This window comes from Tursiops truncatus, chromosome 13 (genome assembly GCF_011762595.2).
Source record: "Tursiops truncatus isolate mTurTru1 chromosome 13, mTurTru1.mat.Y, whole genome shotgun sequence".
NCBI classification, from domain to species: Eukaryota; Metazoa; Chordata; class Mammalia; order Artiodactyla; family Delphinidae; genus Tursiops; species Tursiops truncatus.
The window spans coordinates 82,075,631-82,094,472 of NC_047046.1; positions in this window are offsets into that span (position 1 = coordinate 82,075,631).

Consider the following 18,842-nt stretch of genomic DNA (forward strand, 5'->3'; position numbering starts at 1 on the left):
AAGGGGAAAATGCCCAAATTATTAATGCTTACTTTTAGTAGTTGCTTTTATGTAGCTATCATGAAAAAGGTTTGTCATCTATATGAGCATTCTAAAAACACCTATGAAAGTTACAGAAAAATAGCTATTTATTATTAAGTACATGATTTACTGTTTTGTTTATAAATGATCACATACTCAGTAAAGAACTGTTAGAATGTCAACTTGATTATAGATGAAGTGTTTGGAGAACTTTGTGTTAAAACAAAGTCAGCCCCTAGTCACCAACATCGCTGGAAACTAGACACCCTACCCTGGAAGTAGAATGAGTGCTTCATATGGGCAGCCAGCCCCTTGTAAAGAAGGAAAGCAGCAAGGACTAAAGTGAACGTGCTCCATTACTTCACTCACACTCATCAGACTCATCAACCCAAAGGCCATCTCTCGGACTTCCCTCATGGCGCAGTGGTTAAGAATCCGCCTGCCAATGCAGGGGACAAGGGTTCAAGCCCTGGTCCAGGAAGATCCCACGTGCCGTGGAGCAACGAAGCCCATGTGCCACAACTACTGAGCCCGTGTGCCACAACTACTGAAGCCCACGTGCCTAGAGCCTGTGCTCCACAACAAGAGAAGCCACCACAATGAGACAACCATGCATCACGACGAAGAGCAGTCCCCACTCACCACAACTAGAGAAAGCCCGCACGTAGCACCCAAGACCCAACACAGCCAAAAATTAATTAATGAATAAATGAAAGGCCATTTCTTGATTTAATTGAAGTATTGTTGATTTACAATGCTGTTAATTTCTGCTGTACAGCAAAGTGATTCATTTATATATAGTTTTTTCTTTTTTTATATTCTTTTCCATTATGGTTTATCTCAGGATATTGAATATAGTTCCTTGGGTTGTACAGTAGGACCTTGATGTTATCCATTCTATTTGTAATAGTTTGCATCTAACAACTATTACATATATTACATTCTCTATGTAGTAGTTCGGTAAGCCCAGACTCCCACTGCATCCCTCCCCCCGACCCTTGGCAACCACAAATCAGTTCTCTATGTTGGTGAATCTGTTTCTGTTTTGTAGATAAGTTCATTTGTGTCATACTTTATATTCCACATATAAACTATATCATATGGTATTTGTCTTTCTCTGTCTGACTTACTTAGTATGATAATCTCTAGGTCCATCTATATTGCTGCAAATGGCATTATTTTGTTCTTTTTTATGGCTGAGTAGTATTCCATGGTATATATGCACAACATTTTTCTTTATCCTTTCATCATTCAGTGGACATTTAGGTTGTTTCCATGTCTTGGCTATTGTGGATAATGTTGCTGTGAACATAGGGATACATGTATCTTTTTGAATTATAGTTTTGTTTGGATATATGTCTACGAATGGAATTGGAGGATCATATGGTAGCTCTGTTTTTAGTGTTTTGAGGAACCTTCACACTGTGTTCCATAGTGGCTGTACCATTTTACATTCCCACCAACAGTGCAGGAGGATTCCCTTTTCTCCACACCCTCTCCAGCATTTATTGTTTGTAGATTTTTTGATGATGGGCATTGTGACCAGTGTGAGGTGATGCCTCATTGCAGTTTTGATTTTCATTTCTCTAATAATTAGCTGTGTCGAGCATCTTTTCATGCCCAAAAGGCCATTTCTCATGTCCTATGAGAGAGTAATTGAGAGGCCGGAAGTGATCCTCTAGTGGAAGATTCTTTTATATGAGAGAGCACAGCACATCAGGAACGGGAAATACATTCTTCTCCTCTAGTTTAAGGTTTAAAATAATCAATGCACACACATTTAATGTGCCCACCATTGTTTCTTCAAGAAACATGCATTTTTTTAATGAAAATAATACACTTGGAATAATTTAATAGAATTAAAGTCTCCTTTTTCCCTTTTTGTCCATCTCATAGGATCTTTCTTTTGGAATTTTGGGCTTGTGATATCTTACAGTAACGTACGGAATTTCTTTTTTGGCAGGATAGTTTTGCAGTGCAACTGTATTTTAGGCACATGCTTTCTTGTTTTTTGCTTTTCTGTAAAAGCTTAAGGTTTTAAAAATATGTCATTTAGTGTATTTGAGGGGAGTTCTTAGTGCATCATTTTAGAAAATTTTAAAGTGCCTTGTGAAGAATTCCTGATTATGGTAGTAAAAGCTAATGACGTCTGATTTCACCTTTTCTGGATTCCTGATAAACTGTTCAAAGTAAATAACAAACTGAAATAATGTAAAATTTCAGCAGGCCTGGAAACTTACATGTTTCGGGTTAGTGCTATATAATGATAGTTCATAAGATGCATTTGAAGCAATTTATAAGGTGCTAAATGTATAGTTACTAAGCTGATTATTTACTCAGCGTGAAAGTGTGGACCTAAAGTAACTATATAAAAAAGTTAAGGTGAAATCTTTAACTATATGAACCTCTTTCCTGAAATGCTCTTGCAGACTAAAGATATTCACACACCCTGAAATTATAATAGTTAAAAATAAGGTATTTTTTTCTAAAATATATTATGTTTATGGTTAACATGTATTTATGATTCTTCATAGTATGCTAAAATGCTGGATGTGTTATTTTTATATACATCTTTGAAAGAGTTCATATACACAATTTTACCAGTTAAGAAAAAAATAAATGTGGCCTGATTAAGTTAAGCCCACAGTGATCTAAAACGTCTGCCGTTAGTGTACAAGCAAGAGGCCTTGCTTACTGTTTTTAATCAAAGAGTTTTTACCACTATCATCAAGAGACGTAAAGATACTGAATATCATCTTGCCGCTCTTTTCTTTATGGTGTGCATTAAAAACCAGTGAGACAGCAACTAATTGTAAAATAATTTGAAACATTCCTCTGAATTGTCCTAGAAATATCACAACACTCATTCTCCTTGGTTTGTTTTTTAATTTGCAAGCTATTCATAAATTCTATGCGGGGGTCCTATGCAGCCTTATTTTTGCAAGTTAGCCATTAATGATTAGTTCTCATCCTGCTTACTTTGCCTTCTCCGTGATGGTTAATGATTGCAGTCTGTTTCATCACATCGTAGCTTGGCATTTTACTGCCTTATGTTGCCAGTTTTGAAAAGTGTTAAGTTCTCACATTTATTTTACTTCTTTTTTTAAAAAAATAATTCAAGAAATATGGTTAGAAATATATTAAATATTTATATGCAATATTAACTATTAATTCCTATTAAGCAAAAGCAATTTAATGTTTTCTCTCTGCTCTTGCCTGAAATGTTGGTTTTCCTCTGGAAAGCTCCCCCCTACCCCCTGCCGCTGTATACCGTGTCAGTTGGGCATGCCATTCATGGTGATGGCTCTAGCTAAGTGGATTACTGTCCATCCTGAGCTCTATGCCAAGCCTGTCAGGAGAACTTCAGAACCGTATGTGTTTATTTACTTTATTTTTACAGCTTATATTTCACTGGTTATTTTGAGAATCAGAACACAGACATTTCAGTATTTAAAACTGCCCTACACGCATCCTCCCTTTTTTCTAGCAGGGGCCTCACACTCAGCATACCCACAAAAACTCATCATTTCCCAATCTCCTCAAGCTCGTACCTTCTGTGTTCTTCTTGGTCTGTGTCTCTAGTATCTACACCCCCAAAATTCAGAAATCTCAGAATTGTTTTCTCTCTCTCAAATCACTTCCAATTGGTCATTAACCCATATTAATTCTACCTTGTAAACATCTCTGTGTTTCCATAACCGCGATTGTGTTTCAGAACCTCTTCTCACTTGGATGGCAGAAATAGCCTCCTGTGGGGACAGCTTCTCTGTATCTGCATGGTGGCCTCTTGGTGGATGAAGGACCATTTGCTTCTTAATAGAGGATAGAAACTTAGATGCTAGAGGAGGCTGTCTGTATCTAAAGACGTTTCTGGAGATTGTGCTTCTGTGGCAATAGTTGAGGTGTCCGCCCAGCTACAGTGGCTGGTACCACACTAAAGGGCTCATTCTTTGTGTCCCCTGGGTCTCATTTTCTACCAGCGGCAGATCTGAAAGAAGGGAAAAGGCTCCCACAAAGAAGCAGTATTTCCTGCTTGTTTCGGAATGAGATGATTTTTAAGGAAAATAAAGCTTTGAAGAAATCTCAACATTTTGCATAATTTTGTTGTTTCGTTTCCTTCCGATGTTTTGTATTCTTGGAGAGTGTCCTGTTGTGGGGAGAGAGATTGCCATAGACCACTGGTTTCAGTGCCACCTGATGGTTAGGTAGACTTTGCCACATGGAAGGAATAAAAAGGGACCTGAGAAGAGGAGTCCGCTGGGGAGTAGCGCTTGAAGAAAGTGTTTGTGAAACAGTACTACTCATCTATTCTCTCTCCCGGGCTCCATATCCTTTGAAGCTTTGTGTTGTCTGCAAAAAGCGAAGTCTAGCACCATTATTTACTGACTACCAATACCTGTCGACCCACACAGAAGCCATCAGTGCAAGAGGAAAGAATGCTGGGACATCAAGAGATGGCACAGTAGAAAAGGCAAATAATCTTTTCAATTACTCCCAGCCAGGCAAGGCAGCCATATATAGACTGGGTTAAATCAATGCTGGTAGGGGTTGGATGGTCACTGCAAGACATCTCGAAGCTGATTTAGGTACCAGCCCTTGTGACACGGATTAGGATTATGGGTGATAAAGTTGTATTTCCCTCCGGAAGACCTTTGAAGAGACACCAGCTAAGTACCCGAAGTACTGTATCTCATGTGCTATATGAAAGAACCGCCATTGCTTATTTGCAGTACACTGGACTCAACAGTGTGTGGGGTTAGGGAGAGTGGTAGTGGCAGAAAGGGAGAGCACAGCTGATGACTGATGCGTGGCCCTTAGACAGATGGTGGGCATTTGTGAAAGGAAGGAAAAAGGGAAGGAGGGAAAAGGACAAAGGACTCACACTCCTTTCAGAACTCTACCAAGACCTCTGAGGAGGGGGTTAGTCACCATTTCACCCCTTAGCCCTTACCTGATGTATGACTGAGAGTGGTTCTGAGAATCGTACCTGGTCTCCAAAACATAAAGCCCACGGATTTTGGTAAATCATACATTCTACGAACTTGAGAGAATACCTCATAGAGCTTACTTACAGGAGTGATTTCTTCAGATCAGATGCCACCCTGTGGGTGAAACTTTATCATGTAAAATTGAATTTTCTGAGACATGTGGCATGTGAGGGAACAACAGGGATAATAAGGAACATTTAAACCAATGGTTTTAAATTGTCTTCTTTGTACTTAATAACAGGATTGTTCACCTCTTCTTTCGGGCAAGATCTACTTATATTTTGGTTCTGCTCTCATTTTGGCTGCAACCAGTTTCCTTTTCTAGCCACATTAACTTAGAAGTTGACTGACAGTGGTCATCAGTATTTCTCTTGCTGGAGTCTTCCTTCCTTCCTCCCTCCCCCTTCCCTCCTTCCCTCCCCCTTCCCTCCTTCCCCCCTCCTTCCCTCCCCCTTCCCTCCCCCCTTCCCCCCCACCCCTCCCCCCTTCCCTCCCTCCCTCCCTCCCTCGCCCCTTCCTTCCTTCTTTCCTCCCTCCCTCCCTCCCTCTCATGATGGGGTATTGACTAAGCAATTCAGGAGTGCATTGTAGGGAGGCATGTAAGGATTGAGAGTGTGTACATATTTTCTGATTATGATATTTGTATCATCTCTTTCCAGAGAGCAGCAAGATAGAATACTGGGGAACAAATGGTCCCCAAATCTAAGCGGATCCAACTCTACCCTTAGCTGATACTGAAGGGACCAGTGACTTAATTTGGGAGGTTAATTGTTTAGCGGAATCTCTACTTATGGAGGTATCTTTCTCCTTGTAGGGATGAGTTCCACTGTTGGAAATTAATTTTCATACAACTCACTCGTCATTTGGGTATATTTCCTGTTGTCCTCTGTGTAGTGGAAGTGCAAACCTGACGGCCATCTTGTCTCCCTTAACTGCCTCTCTCATCACATGACTGAAACCCTCGACTGCCAAACTTGAGAACACACTGTATTTTCCCATCCCTCTCCCCCAACTCTCCTGCAGAGTGTTCAGTGGAATCTGGTTGCAAGTTCTTTGTTTCTATCTTATGGACTTTTCCATCGGCTACCAAGTAACTTAGACGTAGCATGGTTGCAGGCTTGTGTTAGGTGTATAGATTATGGTAAGGATTTATAGCTATAGTACTCTGCATTCTGACCTTGTTTATTTTTTTTACAATAATCACACGTTTAACTTCCACCATCCGTCATAGCTTACCTACTTTTATATTCTATCTGAAATCTTCTCTGGAATAATAAGCAGAATAAATCAAAATAAATGAAAGAACCTTTTTTTCCACAAAAAAGATTCATTATTTTTCTGCCTTTGAATTAAATTGACTAAATTGACCAGTTTTGTGAATGATAAAAAGGGCTGTTACATTATTCCCAAACCAAAGTCCAACTAGTAGTAACTAAAGACATAGTCATGAAATATCATCAAATTCTGTGTTCAGAGCTTGTGCTTAAATGTAGCCAGTATTAACATTACGGTCTTTAAATTAGAATTTCAGTTTTAGATACTTTAGAGCATGGAATGACTAGTTTAAACATACCAATATGATTTCTACTTTTGAATAACCTTGAAACCTGGAATTATTCCTGAAATTTACTGGTAAATATTCTGAGTTCCATTGTTCTCTAAAGAGCTCTCTTTAAAACAAAAACAAAACCAAAAAAAAAAAAACCCAAAACTGAAATCAACTGTACACCAATAAAAATTATGAAAAAAACCCTGTAGTTTAAAAACCTGCAAAATATAGTTTCTATGCAAAAGAAGCTAATGATCAGCTGGAATTTTATTTGTTTCTTCTTTTGGTAAAAATAAGTTGGTCCTTTTATGTCAGTTATGTGCCTTGATTCTGAGGTGAAAATGCTTCTTTGACTATTTTGCTGTAGTGATGGCTGTTGTTTTTATACGTTGTAGCTGAATAGTCTGAAAATAATTAGTTCTGTCAGAAGAGATCCCTTCTTGGGCTTCCCTGGTGGCACAGTGGTTGAGAGTCCGCCTGCGGATGCAGGGGACACGGGTTCGTGCCCCGGTCCGGGAAGATCCCACATGCCACAGAGCGGCTGGGCCCGTGAGCCATGGCCGCTGAGCCTGCGCGTCTGGAGCCTGTGCTCCGCAACGGGAGAGGCCACAACAGTGAGAGGCCCGCGTACTGCAAAAAAAAAAAAAAAAAAAAAAAAAGATCCCTTCTTATATTCTTTTATCCCACATCTGATGTATGAGAAAATAGGGGTTAAAGGAGAGAACCAGCTCTGGCTGTCTCACATGATTTTGCTTCATGTCTTCTCAAAGGCTGTAATCTGTGTTCGTCTCTAGGTAATCAACCCCCAAAGACTGTGCGTTACGCCTGTGATAACAGTAGGACAAAATAACTCACTTCACTTCTCTCTTTGCTTTAACTTACTTTGGGATTATCCTACACCCTCCACACATATGGATAATAGATTTCATTGGGCATATGTAATTTACTGAGCTTTGTTATTACTATGAAACCCAATTATTGGAGAGAAAGAAAGATTGCTCCCATAAATACTCTCGTGTTAATCTTGTTTCAGCCTAGCATTACAGGTACGGTGCCAGGCATAAGGCATGCTTGCTAGGGGCGAGGTAGGAGGGAATTCTGTCAGGTGTAAGAGAGATGCTTACACAGCCCAGCAAACTCGAGAAGCAGACGGTGCCGTTTTTAATCTTGTGTTCTGTATGTTTATTTGTCTCGTTAATGATAGAGTGATGAATAATAGATAATGAAAAGTTCAAAGTAACACGGAGAGTTGCACATTTATTAAATAAGAACAGGTGGGGGGACTTCCCTGGTGGTCCAGTGGGTAAGATTCCGTGCTCTCAATGCAGGGGACGCAGGTTTGATCCCTGATCAGGGAACTAGGTCCCATTTGCCTGCCGCAACTAAAAAAAGATACTGCGTGCCGCAACTAAGATCCGGCACAGACAAAATTAAAAAAAAAAAAAAGAATAGGTGGGGTGATTGGAAAACTGCATTTTAAATATCGGGCTTCTGAATGCGCTCGTTTGAAGAGCTGTGCAACTGAGAAGAGTTGAAATGTTTAGTTAGATTGATAGGCAGAGATTGAAATAGATTTTATACTTAGAAGTATCTTGATCAGCACTTATAACTCTGCTATATGTTCTTTCTCCATCTATTTTGTCACCAGCCTATGTGGCTGTATAGCACATTGTACCTTCCTTGAAATATGCCAATGACTTGCTTTTTATACTCTTAATTACAGCAAATTAACGATTTTTTTTTTTTGGTACGCGGGCCCCTTTCACTGTTGTGGCCTCTCCCGCTGCGGAGCACAGGCTCCGGACGCGCAGGCTCAGCGGCCATGGCTCACGAGCCCAGCCGCTCCGCGGCATGTGGGATCTTCCCGGACCGGGGCACGCACCCGTGTCCCCTGCCTCGGCAGGCGGACTCTCAACCACTGTGCCACCAGGGAAGCCCTTACGATGTATTTTTAGGTATAGCTGCTATCTAATGATGTATATTAACTGCAACAATCCAAAAGTAAAAACTTCTGTAGGATTTAGAATATGTAGATGTTTGAAGGTACCGAAGGGTCTTTGAATCTTGTACCTGTTTCTTCCTCCTCCTTATAAAGGAAAACTTCAATCTCAGCAGAGCCCATTGCACTGAGGTTGCCCCTCTGAAATTTCCTACAATAGCTCGTTGTTGCTGTTGAGATAAAATGTTCCAAGTATATGAAGGTATACATCGCATTATACATTTTTTTTTACTCTATTCCCCTCCATTATACTGAAGCAGATAGTTTGTGCTTCTAATTATCTTATATTTGTAGATGTTTCATGTGTTTGTACAACTTCTGTGATTTTTCCCACTTCTGAGCATCACTAAGCCCAGGTCATCCCATCTCCTTTCCCGAACTTCAGCATAACATAACTATCCTCTTTGATATTTTAAATTTTTATTTGATATTGGAGTATAGTTGGTTAACAGTATTGTGTTACTTTCAGGTGTACAGCAAAGTGATTCAGTTATACATACACATGTATCTAGTTTTTTCAACTTCTTTTCCCATTTAGGTTATTACAGAGTATTGAGTCGAGTTCCCTGTGCTATACAGTAGGTCCTTGTTGGTTATCTATTTTAAATATAGCAGTGTGTACGGGTCAGTCCCAAACTCCTAATCTGTTCTCTTTGAAATCTTAAATTTTGAGATAAGTCTGCTGCTAGTCTCACAGATAAATTATCTCGCAAAATAATGAACACTTAAACTATTAGGAATTATGTACTTGGTTGAGAATATTAGAGTCCATTACAGTGCAATTATTATTTTCACTTATTAAGGGAAACTACTCAATAAATATATGTAGTATAAATCTGAAACCTTTTTTTTATGCTGTAATGCTAAGTTAGGCAGAGTATTTTATTTTTGAAGATACATTTTAGTCTGAGTTGTGAATTCTGAATCAGACTGAGGTGAAACATTTGGCTCATAAAATGTCTCAAACCTCAAACCACTTTATATATCTGGAAACCATCTTAGTCACACGTTTATATAAAACATATAGAAACATAAGCAGTGCCTCTGTTTTGAAGGTCGCAGGTGCAATCGGTATAAAATTCTTGGATTTCTTCTGTGCGCTTGTACAATTGTAGTTGGTAGTATATGGTTCATCAAATTCTTGTTTATTTTATAAATTTGAAATTTGACAGGCCTATAACAATTTCCCATAAATGATGGCAAGTCTAAAGGTGGTCTGTACACAGTTCTTTTGAATTTCTGCCCAGACATGTTTAGTGTGTCTCCACAAGGTCTCTCTGTGGTTCCAGTTCCGGGACCTCAATTGTGTGCTGGGCAGAAAGAACGACAAGTGCAGAAGTGAAGCCAGCAGGGAATGCTACTTTGCACGGGCTCCTCCAGGAGCCTACAAGGGCTTTCATGTGCATCTGATTTATGGCAGATTGCGTTCATAGGGCTTCTCTCGCGGCAACACAAGTACTTTCCATCTCTCTCTCTCCATGTATATCTAACAATATATAATCTATATCTATTTCTATATCATCTATGTATCTATATCTATGTCTATATCCATATTGTATTGGTGCCCTGAAGGATGTCTGTTGATAAGAAAACAGGAGTGTCAAGTGTGGAATTTTACGGGTAACTGGCCAGTCTTACTAATTGAGGCTGGAATGCATGAAGACTGTCAGTACCATTTATACTCCAAGAGATCAGGCCCCATGTCTTTGCTACTGTATCTCAAACACCTAGGGGAATGCTCAGGCTTATCGTAGGTACTAAGTACATATTTCTGAAGAAAGAGTGAAGGAATGGGTGCTTGTTTGAAAGTATAATGCCCTCAGCTTCTAACAAGGCAGACTTCTTTTTTCCTTCATTCTTCCTCTATTTATTTTCTTTCCGACATTCTGTTGCACAGTGTGGCGATGGTAGATACACAGATGGGTTTCCGCTTTCACTGCAAGTGTGTGTGTGGGACACGCATCAGTTGCATTCAGTGTGCCTAGACAAGTGGATTTTGAGATGAACGTTTTTGGATCAAAATCTGATCTGACTCCCTTGGCTCTCAGTAATTTGAATTGCTGCAGTCATGGAAAGGTGTTGAATATTAATGAGTTACCTGTAGTCACCTGCTAGAGTCACTAGCTATCAGTACAGAAAATGACCATAGAGTTCACTCCGCTGCCTTACAGATGAGAAAATACTCGAAGTCAACAATCATATGTTTTGTTTTACTTGGAATGGTTTCTGCTTATTGCTTTTGAAGTAGCTTAATTATTCAGATATAAAGAGTGCTAGTTGTCATGGCACTGCGTGCTCACCTGGCTCAGAAAGGACCTGCCAACATTTATAGAATCACGACGTGCAGAGCTGCGAAAGTAACTGTGGGTCTCTCAACTGCTGGTCTAACCTTCTTCCCTCTGTAGTGTAGTAATCTTATGAAGTGAGCATTTCTTAAAATGCTTATGAATGAAATTCACATTGGGAGTTTCTTTAAAATTCCAAGTCCCTGGGAGACACTTCCCTGAGGATCTGATTCAGTGTGTGGATGGGGCCCATGCAATGGCATTTTTAACAAGATCCCTGAATGATTCTGATGCAGGGGGTAGACAGATAGCAAACTGAAAAACACTAAAATAAATGAAATTAGGCTTACGTTTTACAGCTCCTCGAAGAGCTCATGAAAATTCTTAGCAAGTAGAAACCTAGAAAAAAAACGTGACCGTCTGAAGCTAAAGACAAGTGTTTTTCTGATTAAAAAATCAAGAGCACAATGTTTAAATATGAATAATCGTGCTAATGTTCCCCACAGCAGTACATATGCCTAATGTGCTTCATTCAGGCATACATTTTATAAACTCCATGCCACTTGCATCGTTAAGCTGTGTAGTCTAAATGCAGTAGGACTGGCATTTTCACTGCGGACTACCAGCTGTGGCTGCCGCCCAAAGGAGAGCTCTGTTCCAAGAGTTCAACTCTTGCTGTTTTATTTCATGGGGCGTTTAATTGGCTGCTCAAGATTATACTGCAGTGAGCATTAATCAGCTTTTAAATATTTGCCTTAAATCAGAAGCTATTCTGAATTTTTATTTTGATGCGAAGAAAAATAGAAGAGATAGCTGAAAAATAGAGAAGAGTTGATTTATTCAAAAGTAATAAAAATATGTTGCCAAGCACTATGCCATTTGCTTTAGAGATATTTTCTTTAATTTTCAGGCCAACCTGAAAATTATGGGAGATATTATCTCCATTTGGTAAATTGAGACTCAGGGAGATAAAATAATAAATCTGTGTCTCACTGAAAGTAAGAATTGAAAACCAAGATTACCTTTTCCAAATTGTGTGTTCTTCACACATTGTGGTCTCGGTGTGTCTCTATCCCTCTCAATCTAACTTATTTCTCTATCTATCCATCCTGTCCCCCTGCCCCAACTGCCTTCCTAATTCTCTACTTTCCTACAACTCACCTATCCAAGCATCATCCTTGAATTGAACATAGAATTGTTAGCAGGTGTTTTAAAATTTTTACCAATAAGTTCTATCCGAACTAGAAGTTCTATCCTATGAACAGTCATAAACTTTTAAAGTGGGATTGTTATTTTCACAAACTATAAAAATCTCTACCATTCTATGTGAGGAAACTCAGGCCCGGGAAAACTAAGCAACTTTCTTACGCTGGCCTATTAACTTATTGGCAGAGCTTGAATATAATTAAGTCTCTCGACTCATAGTACATTTTTCCTCTGGAACTTTAGGTTAAAGACTACTGGTAAAATATTAAATGAGCTAAAGTATAGCACTAGGTAACTAGAAGAAGAAGAATCTATTCACAGAGTCGGTTTGTTTCATAAGATATTCATTGGAAAGAATAACTTCCACAAATCACATGCACTTGCAAATTCCAGAATTAATATGGTGCTTTCTAGAGATGGATGTTACTATTGTAGCAGAACAGCCTGCATTTCTGAACGACACTGGCCCGATTATAAGGTACGTACGTCTACAACATGTTCTGCTAAGATGGAGTTTCCTCTAGTGTTAGATTTGGATAAACCGAATTATGTCTGGCAGTTGTGAAGAGGCGTAACAATAGATTAACCATTTCTAGGGTGTATTATGCACCAGTCTAAAATTTTCACGTATCAGTACTAAATAGTATGGAATAGAACTAATATTTATCAGGGACCTACTATTGTCAGTTAACATGAAAGATGCTTTACGTGTGATATTAATGTCAGCCCTGGCAACCATTCTCTAAATAAGTATATATTTTAGTAATGATCACAATATTTTGTTACTTATTTGATATTAGTGTCTTCACTTTACCAATTTCTAAACTAAGATTGAGAAGAGGTAACTTCCTGAAGAGCACACAGAGAGGATTACATGAAATATGTTACCTGAATGAGAAAACGATATCATTCTAGCATGCGTCACACTATAGTGGAATACTGCGGGAAACAAATTTATCACAGAACAACATGCCAAAGAAAGTAAATTCCGTGGTTTAAATTGCAGTGAATAATTAACTTAGACTAGTTTTACAGTTGTTAAAATAGTTACATTAACCATTTTAAAAATGGTGGTTCTGTGGTCGTTTCTTCTCCAAAAGACTTCTTATCCTCTATCATAATATTCAACTGTATACAAAATTCAAATATTTGTGAAACCTGTAAAAATATTTCATTGTTCTATATTTAGTGTCTTAAGGAACCTCCATACTGTTCTCCATAGTGGCTGTATCAATTTACATTCCCACCAACAATGCAAGAGGGTTCCCTTTTCTCCACACCCTCTCCAGCATTTATTGTTTGTAGATTTTTTGGTGATGGCCATTCTGACTGGTGTGAGGTTGATACCTCATTGTGTTTTTCACTTGCAGTTCTCTAATGATTAGTGATGTTGAGCATCTTGTCATGTGTTTGTTGGAAATCTGTATATCTTCTTTGGAGAAATGTCTGTTTAGGTCTTCTGCCCATTTTTGGATTGGGTTGTTTGATTTTTTGTTATTGAGCTGCATGAGCTGCTTGTATATTTTGGAGATTAATCCTTTGTCAGTTGCTATGTTTGACCCAGCAATCCCACTCCTGGGCATACACCCTGAGAAAACCATAGTTCAAAAGAGTCATGTACCACAGGGTTCATTGCAGCACTATTTACAATAGCCAGGACATGGAAGCCACCTAAGTGTCCATCGACAGATGAATGGATAAAGAAGATGTGGCACATATGTACAATGGAATATTACTCAGCCAAAAAAGAAACAAAATTGATTTATTTGTAGTGAGGTGGATGGACCTAGAGTCTGTCACACAGAGTGAAGTAAGTCAGAAAGAGAAAAACAAATACCGTATGCTAACACATATATATGGAATCTAAAAAAAAAATGGTTCTGATGAACCTAGGGGTAAGATAGGAATAAAGACACAGACCGCAGATGTAGAGAATGGACTTGAGGACACAGGAAGGGGGAAGGGGAAGCTGGGACTATGTGAGAGAGTACCATTGACATATTTACACTACCAAATGTAAAATAGCTAGTGGGAAGCAGCTGCATAGCACAGGGAGATCAGCTCTGTGCTTTGTGACCACCTTGTGGGATGGGATAGGGAGGGTGGGAGGGAGATGCAAGAGGGAGGGGATATGGGGATATATGTATACATATAGCTGGTTCACTTTGTTATGCAGCAGAAATTGACACAACATTGTAAAGCAGTTATACTCCAATAAAGATGTGAAAAAAAATTCTTCATTGTGTTTAGTGATGTAATAACTGCTGTGGATTTTTAAGAGGATCTTGAAGCCAGACTTTAAATCAAGAAGTTTGGGAAATTGGTGGAATTGTCCTTCCTAAACTTTTGAAATCTTTCATGAAAATGATTTTATATTGCTATATTTAAAATACTAGCTGTGTTAGGGTTCTCCAGAGAAACAACCTGTAATAAATATGTGTATGTATGTGTGTGTATGTATATATAGGTATGTTTTGCAGGTGGTCTTTTCTGTGTGGAGGGGGGAGATTTGCGTAAGGATAGTAAGGAAACTTTCTCTTTTATTCTTCTGGCAATGTGAAATCTTTTCTTAATTAAAATGAGTGCTGTCACTCACCCACTTTGGAGAAATAAGGCAAGAGCTGAGGGATGTAGGCAAGTTAACTTACCTCTGGCAAAGGTCTCCACCGGGAAACAAACACAGTAGAGGAGACGGGTGAGCCCTAGACGCCATAGTCCCACGTGGACAGGGTTTACACGGAAACCTGAAAGTTCCTGAGACAAAGATAACTCTTCTCATCTTGGAGATTCCATCACTGCCCTGGTAACTTTATCCCGCATTTAATCCTTCTGACTGTGTGGGAGTTGAAAATTCAATTTAGAAGCAGAAATTTAATTTAGCTTTATAAAGAGAAATTCACACCTCTACCTGAAACTCTTAGCAATAATAAGATAAATGTTTTATAAATGCAGGGTCCTAATTCATGATTTCAACAACTAGGATTAAAGTAGGAGGATAATAATAGTTAATGTATTTTTTTTCATTTACTGCACTCACTCCTTTATTCAGAAAACATGATACATTATGTGCTGTGTGTCAAGAACTATGGTGCCCTAACCACACCTTGTCTATTTACCAGATGCTGCAGCTTCTGTTACCTCATTTTTGAACCCCTCCCAGGGATAAATTCCACCTGTACTATTAATAGGCTTATAGCACTATTAAATACTAAAGGTAATATATTGATTTGTGATCATGAGGTATAACAGTTTAATGCAGTTAATGGAACAGATGATTCTTGTCTGATGATTGAACTCATTGGGCATTATTTGATATTTGACTTCACGTTTTTATTTGGATATAAAATATCTAGTTTTTTTTAAACGATAGAAATGATTTAGTCTGTGGACTCCTGTTCTACGAAAATAAGTGATATGCTGTGGAATTAAAAGCCATATTCAAATACCTGAACAAATCTGGCCCCACTCACTTCATTGCTCTCTTCACTGCGTTTTAGTCTACTTTTTCTTCATAAAGCTCTTCTGATTGATATCAACATTTCCTGCTATTTTGGGGGGCAGAGTGGAGATGGATTGCAAATTAGTAGTTTGATTGACCCAATATAAAAGCACAGTAACCATCTCACAGTAAGGTTTTATTATTGGCCTTTTCTGCCTTAGTTTTTTGTTCTAAAATTATAACTGGGTGTTATATTTTTCTCTTCCATTTTTGAGAAAGTCTCCTTAACAATTCAACCAATATTTGTTAAACCCCTCCATTCATGATGTGCTCTAAGTCCGTGTTTGCCAAATACTGGTCTCTAGATTGGTGCTATCCTGGGTTTGCAGTATTATGGGGTATTGGAGTAAAAATACAGATTTCAGTCACCACACACCTGCTACATGTTTAGGATGGGGGCATGATATGGTATTGCTGAGTTCGATTTCATAAGATCATAACTGCAATTGATAAACGTAAGAGTCACGAGGGTTTCTAGTGGGAAACAAACATCTCCCTGCATCCACCCTATGTGCTTTTTGCATTATTCACCAGAGACCATAACTTATTGTCATTCGTATTTTTACCTCTCCTAGCGATTAACTCCAAAGTTATTAATAGTATATCTATATCACTGTTGTTAAATTGATAACTTAAAATATTACCCATTGATTTTCCATCACAAAATATCTGTGACATGTTATTTGATACGAGAATGACTTGACTTCCTGGTAACTGAACCCCTCATCTCTTTTGAACATCCTTCTCCAAATTTTTACATATGGTTAGAATGGTCTTTCTTCCAATATAATATCCAGGAAACTACTACAACCAGAGACTTTAGCCTGAGAATGAAGCCAGTTCTGTGGAAAGCAGAGTAGAAGTATAGAAAGAAAGTAGTTTGTTGTGATGTACTTTGCCCAAATGCCATGTCTCACCAAACTTGAAGCTCCACCTGCAGACTTTATTTTACGAGCCATTAAGTTATATTTATTCTTCAATTTGAATTGGCTTTTTGTAAATTGTCAAGTAGTTATGAATTGATTCACTTGGATGACTCAGTATTAAAGATAATTATTTGAAATCTGTTGATGAATTATATTAGATACAAATAAAATATTTTTGAGGAAGCTTTGTTAAATATAATTACATTTGAAAAATAAACATATTACAATATCTAGGAAACAGCATTAAAAGAAGGGGATCGAAACCTGCGAATATTAAAGTATTTTTAAAAGCTAAAATAATGCAATATGACTGATGTCCCTACCAGAAGAAAAGAGAGAAATAGAGACACAGGGACAGAGAGATTTCTTAGAGAATTCACCAGAACCATAATCCAAAGTAGAAAACTTCATTAAATTGGACATCTTCAAAATCGTCTGCTTTCCAAAAGACACTGTTAAGTAATGAATAAGCAAGAAGATGAGCAAAAAAATAAGAAATATATTCATAAATTATATACCCTATTAAAGACTTGTATCTATAATATATAAAGATCTGTACAAATTTATAAGAAAATAGAGACCCCAATGCAAAAGTGAACAAAAGATCTGTACAAAAACTTCAACAAAGAAGATATACAAGCGACAAATAAGCACATAAGAAGATACCTTATATCATTCGTCATTGGGGAAATGGAAATGGAAAACATAATGTGATACAACCAGGCACCTATTAAAATGGCTAAAATTAAAAAGACTGATCATACCAAGTATTGGTAAGGATTTGGAGGAACTAGAGTTCTTGTACACTGCTGGTGGGAATGTGAAATGATAAAATACTTTGTAGAAGAGTGTCATAAGAAATCAAATGTATGCTTTCTATATGATCCAGCCAATTCATTCCTACATATTTACTCAAGAGTAATCATGGGATATTTCTATATGAAGTATTGTGTACAGATGTTCATAGGAGCTTTATAGGAATTAGACAAGCTGGAAACACCCCAATGTCTCTTGGGTAAATTAACCAACAAACTGTTATAGCTACATAACAGAATATGACTCGGACATGAAGTGGAATGAATCATTGATAAATGTTACAAGACGGATCGGTCTCAAAATAATTATGATGAGCGAAGAAGTTAGCTAAAAATATTTAATTTATTCCATTTATATAAAATTCGACAAAAGGGAGACTAATCCACAGTGACAGAAAGCAGTTCAGTGACAGTGGAGGGACAGCGTGTGAATGTGACAAGGGACGGGCAAGAGGGATTGTAAAGAGTGTCGAAGGGAACTTGAGGGAGTGATTTATATCTTCATTATCTTCATTGTGTTGACGGATTTATGTTTGTGTACCTATACCAACATTTATATTACACACTTTAAATATATGTAGTTTATTGTGCATTAATTATACACCAATAAATCAGTTAAATAAATCATGAAATAATTTTGCAATTTTCCTGCTTCTGTCTTGAAAAAATAATCTGGAAATGTATCTCCAAAATAATAGAGAAATATTTAGCAAGGTATATTAAAGTTACTAGTTTTACATTTTGCAGGAAAACGTTGATTAATAACTTATTTTTTGAGTCAGTCCTTAGCAGCTCATATGATGTTTTTGTGTTTGTTCTTTTTCTTTCTTCCATTTTTTTTCAGGAAGTCTGAAACCTCAATATCTAAGGATAATTTTGTTTTTATTAAAGTACAGTTAAATTACAATATTGTGTTAGTTTCAGGTGTACAGCACAGCAATTCAGCTTTATATATATAATACATTCTTCTTCAGATTCTCTTCCATTATAGGTTAATAAAAATTAAGTATAGTTCCCTGTGCTTACAGTAGTTCATTATTGGTTATTTATTTTATTTATAGTAGTGTGTATGTTAATCCCAACCTCCTGATTTATCCCTCCTCCCACCCCCACCCCCCCTTCCTGTTTGGTAACCATAAGTTTGTTTTCTATGTCTGTGAGTCTCTTTCTGTTTTGGAAATAAGTTCATTTGTATCTTGTTTTTTCTTTTTAGATTCCCCATATGAGTGATAACATATGATATTTATCTTTGTCTAACTTACTTAGTATGATAATCTCTGTGTCCATCCATGTTGTTGCAAATGGCATTATTTCATTTTTTATGGCTAACATTCCATTTGTGTGTGTGTGTGTGTGTGTGTGTGTGTGTATGTATACATCAGGTCTTCTTTATCCATTTGTCAGTGGACATGTAGGTTGCTTCCATGTCTTGGCTATTGAGATATAATTGACATACAGTGCTGTGTAAGTTTAAGGTGTACAGCATAATGATTTGACTTACATACATCATGAAATGATTATCATAGTAAGTTTCGTGAACATCCATCATCAGTT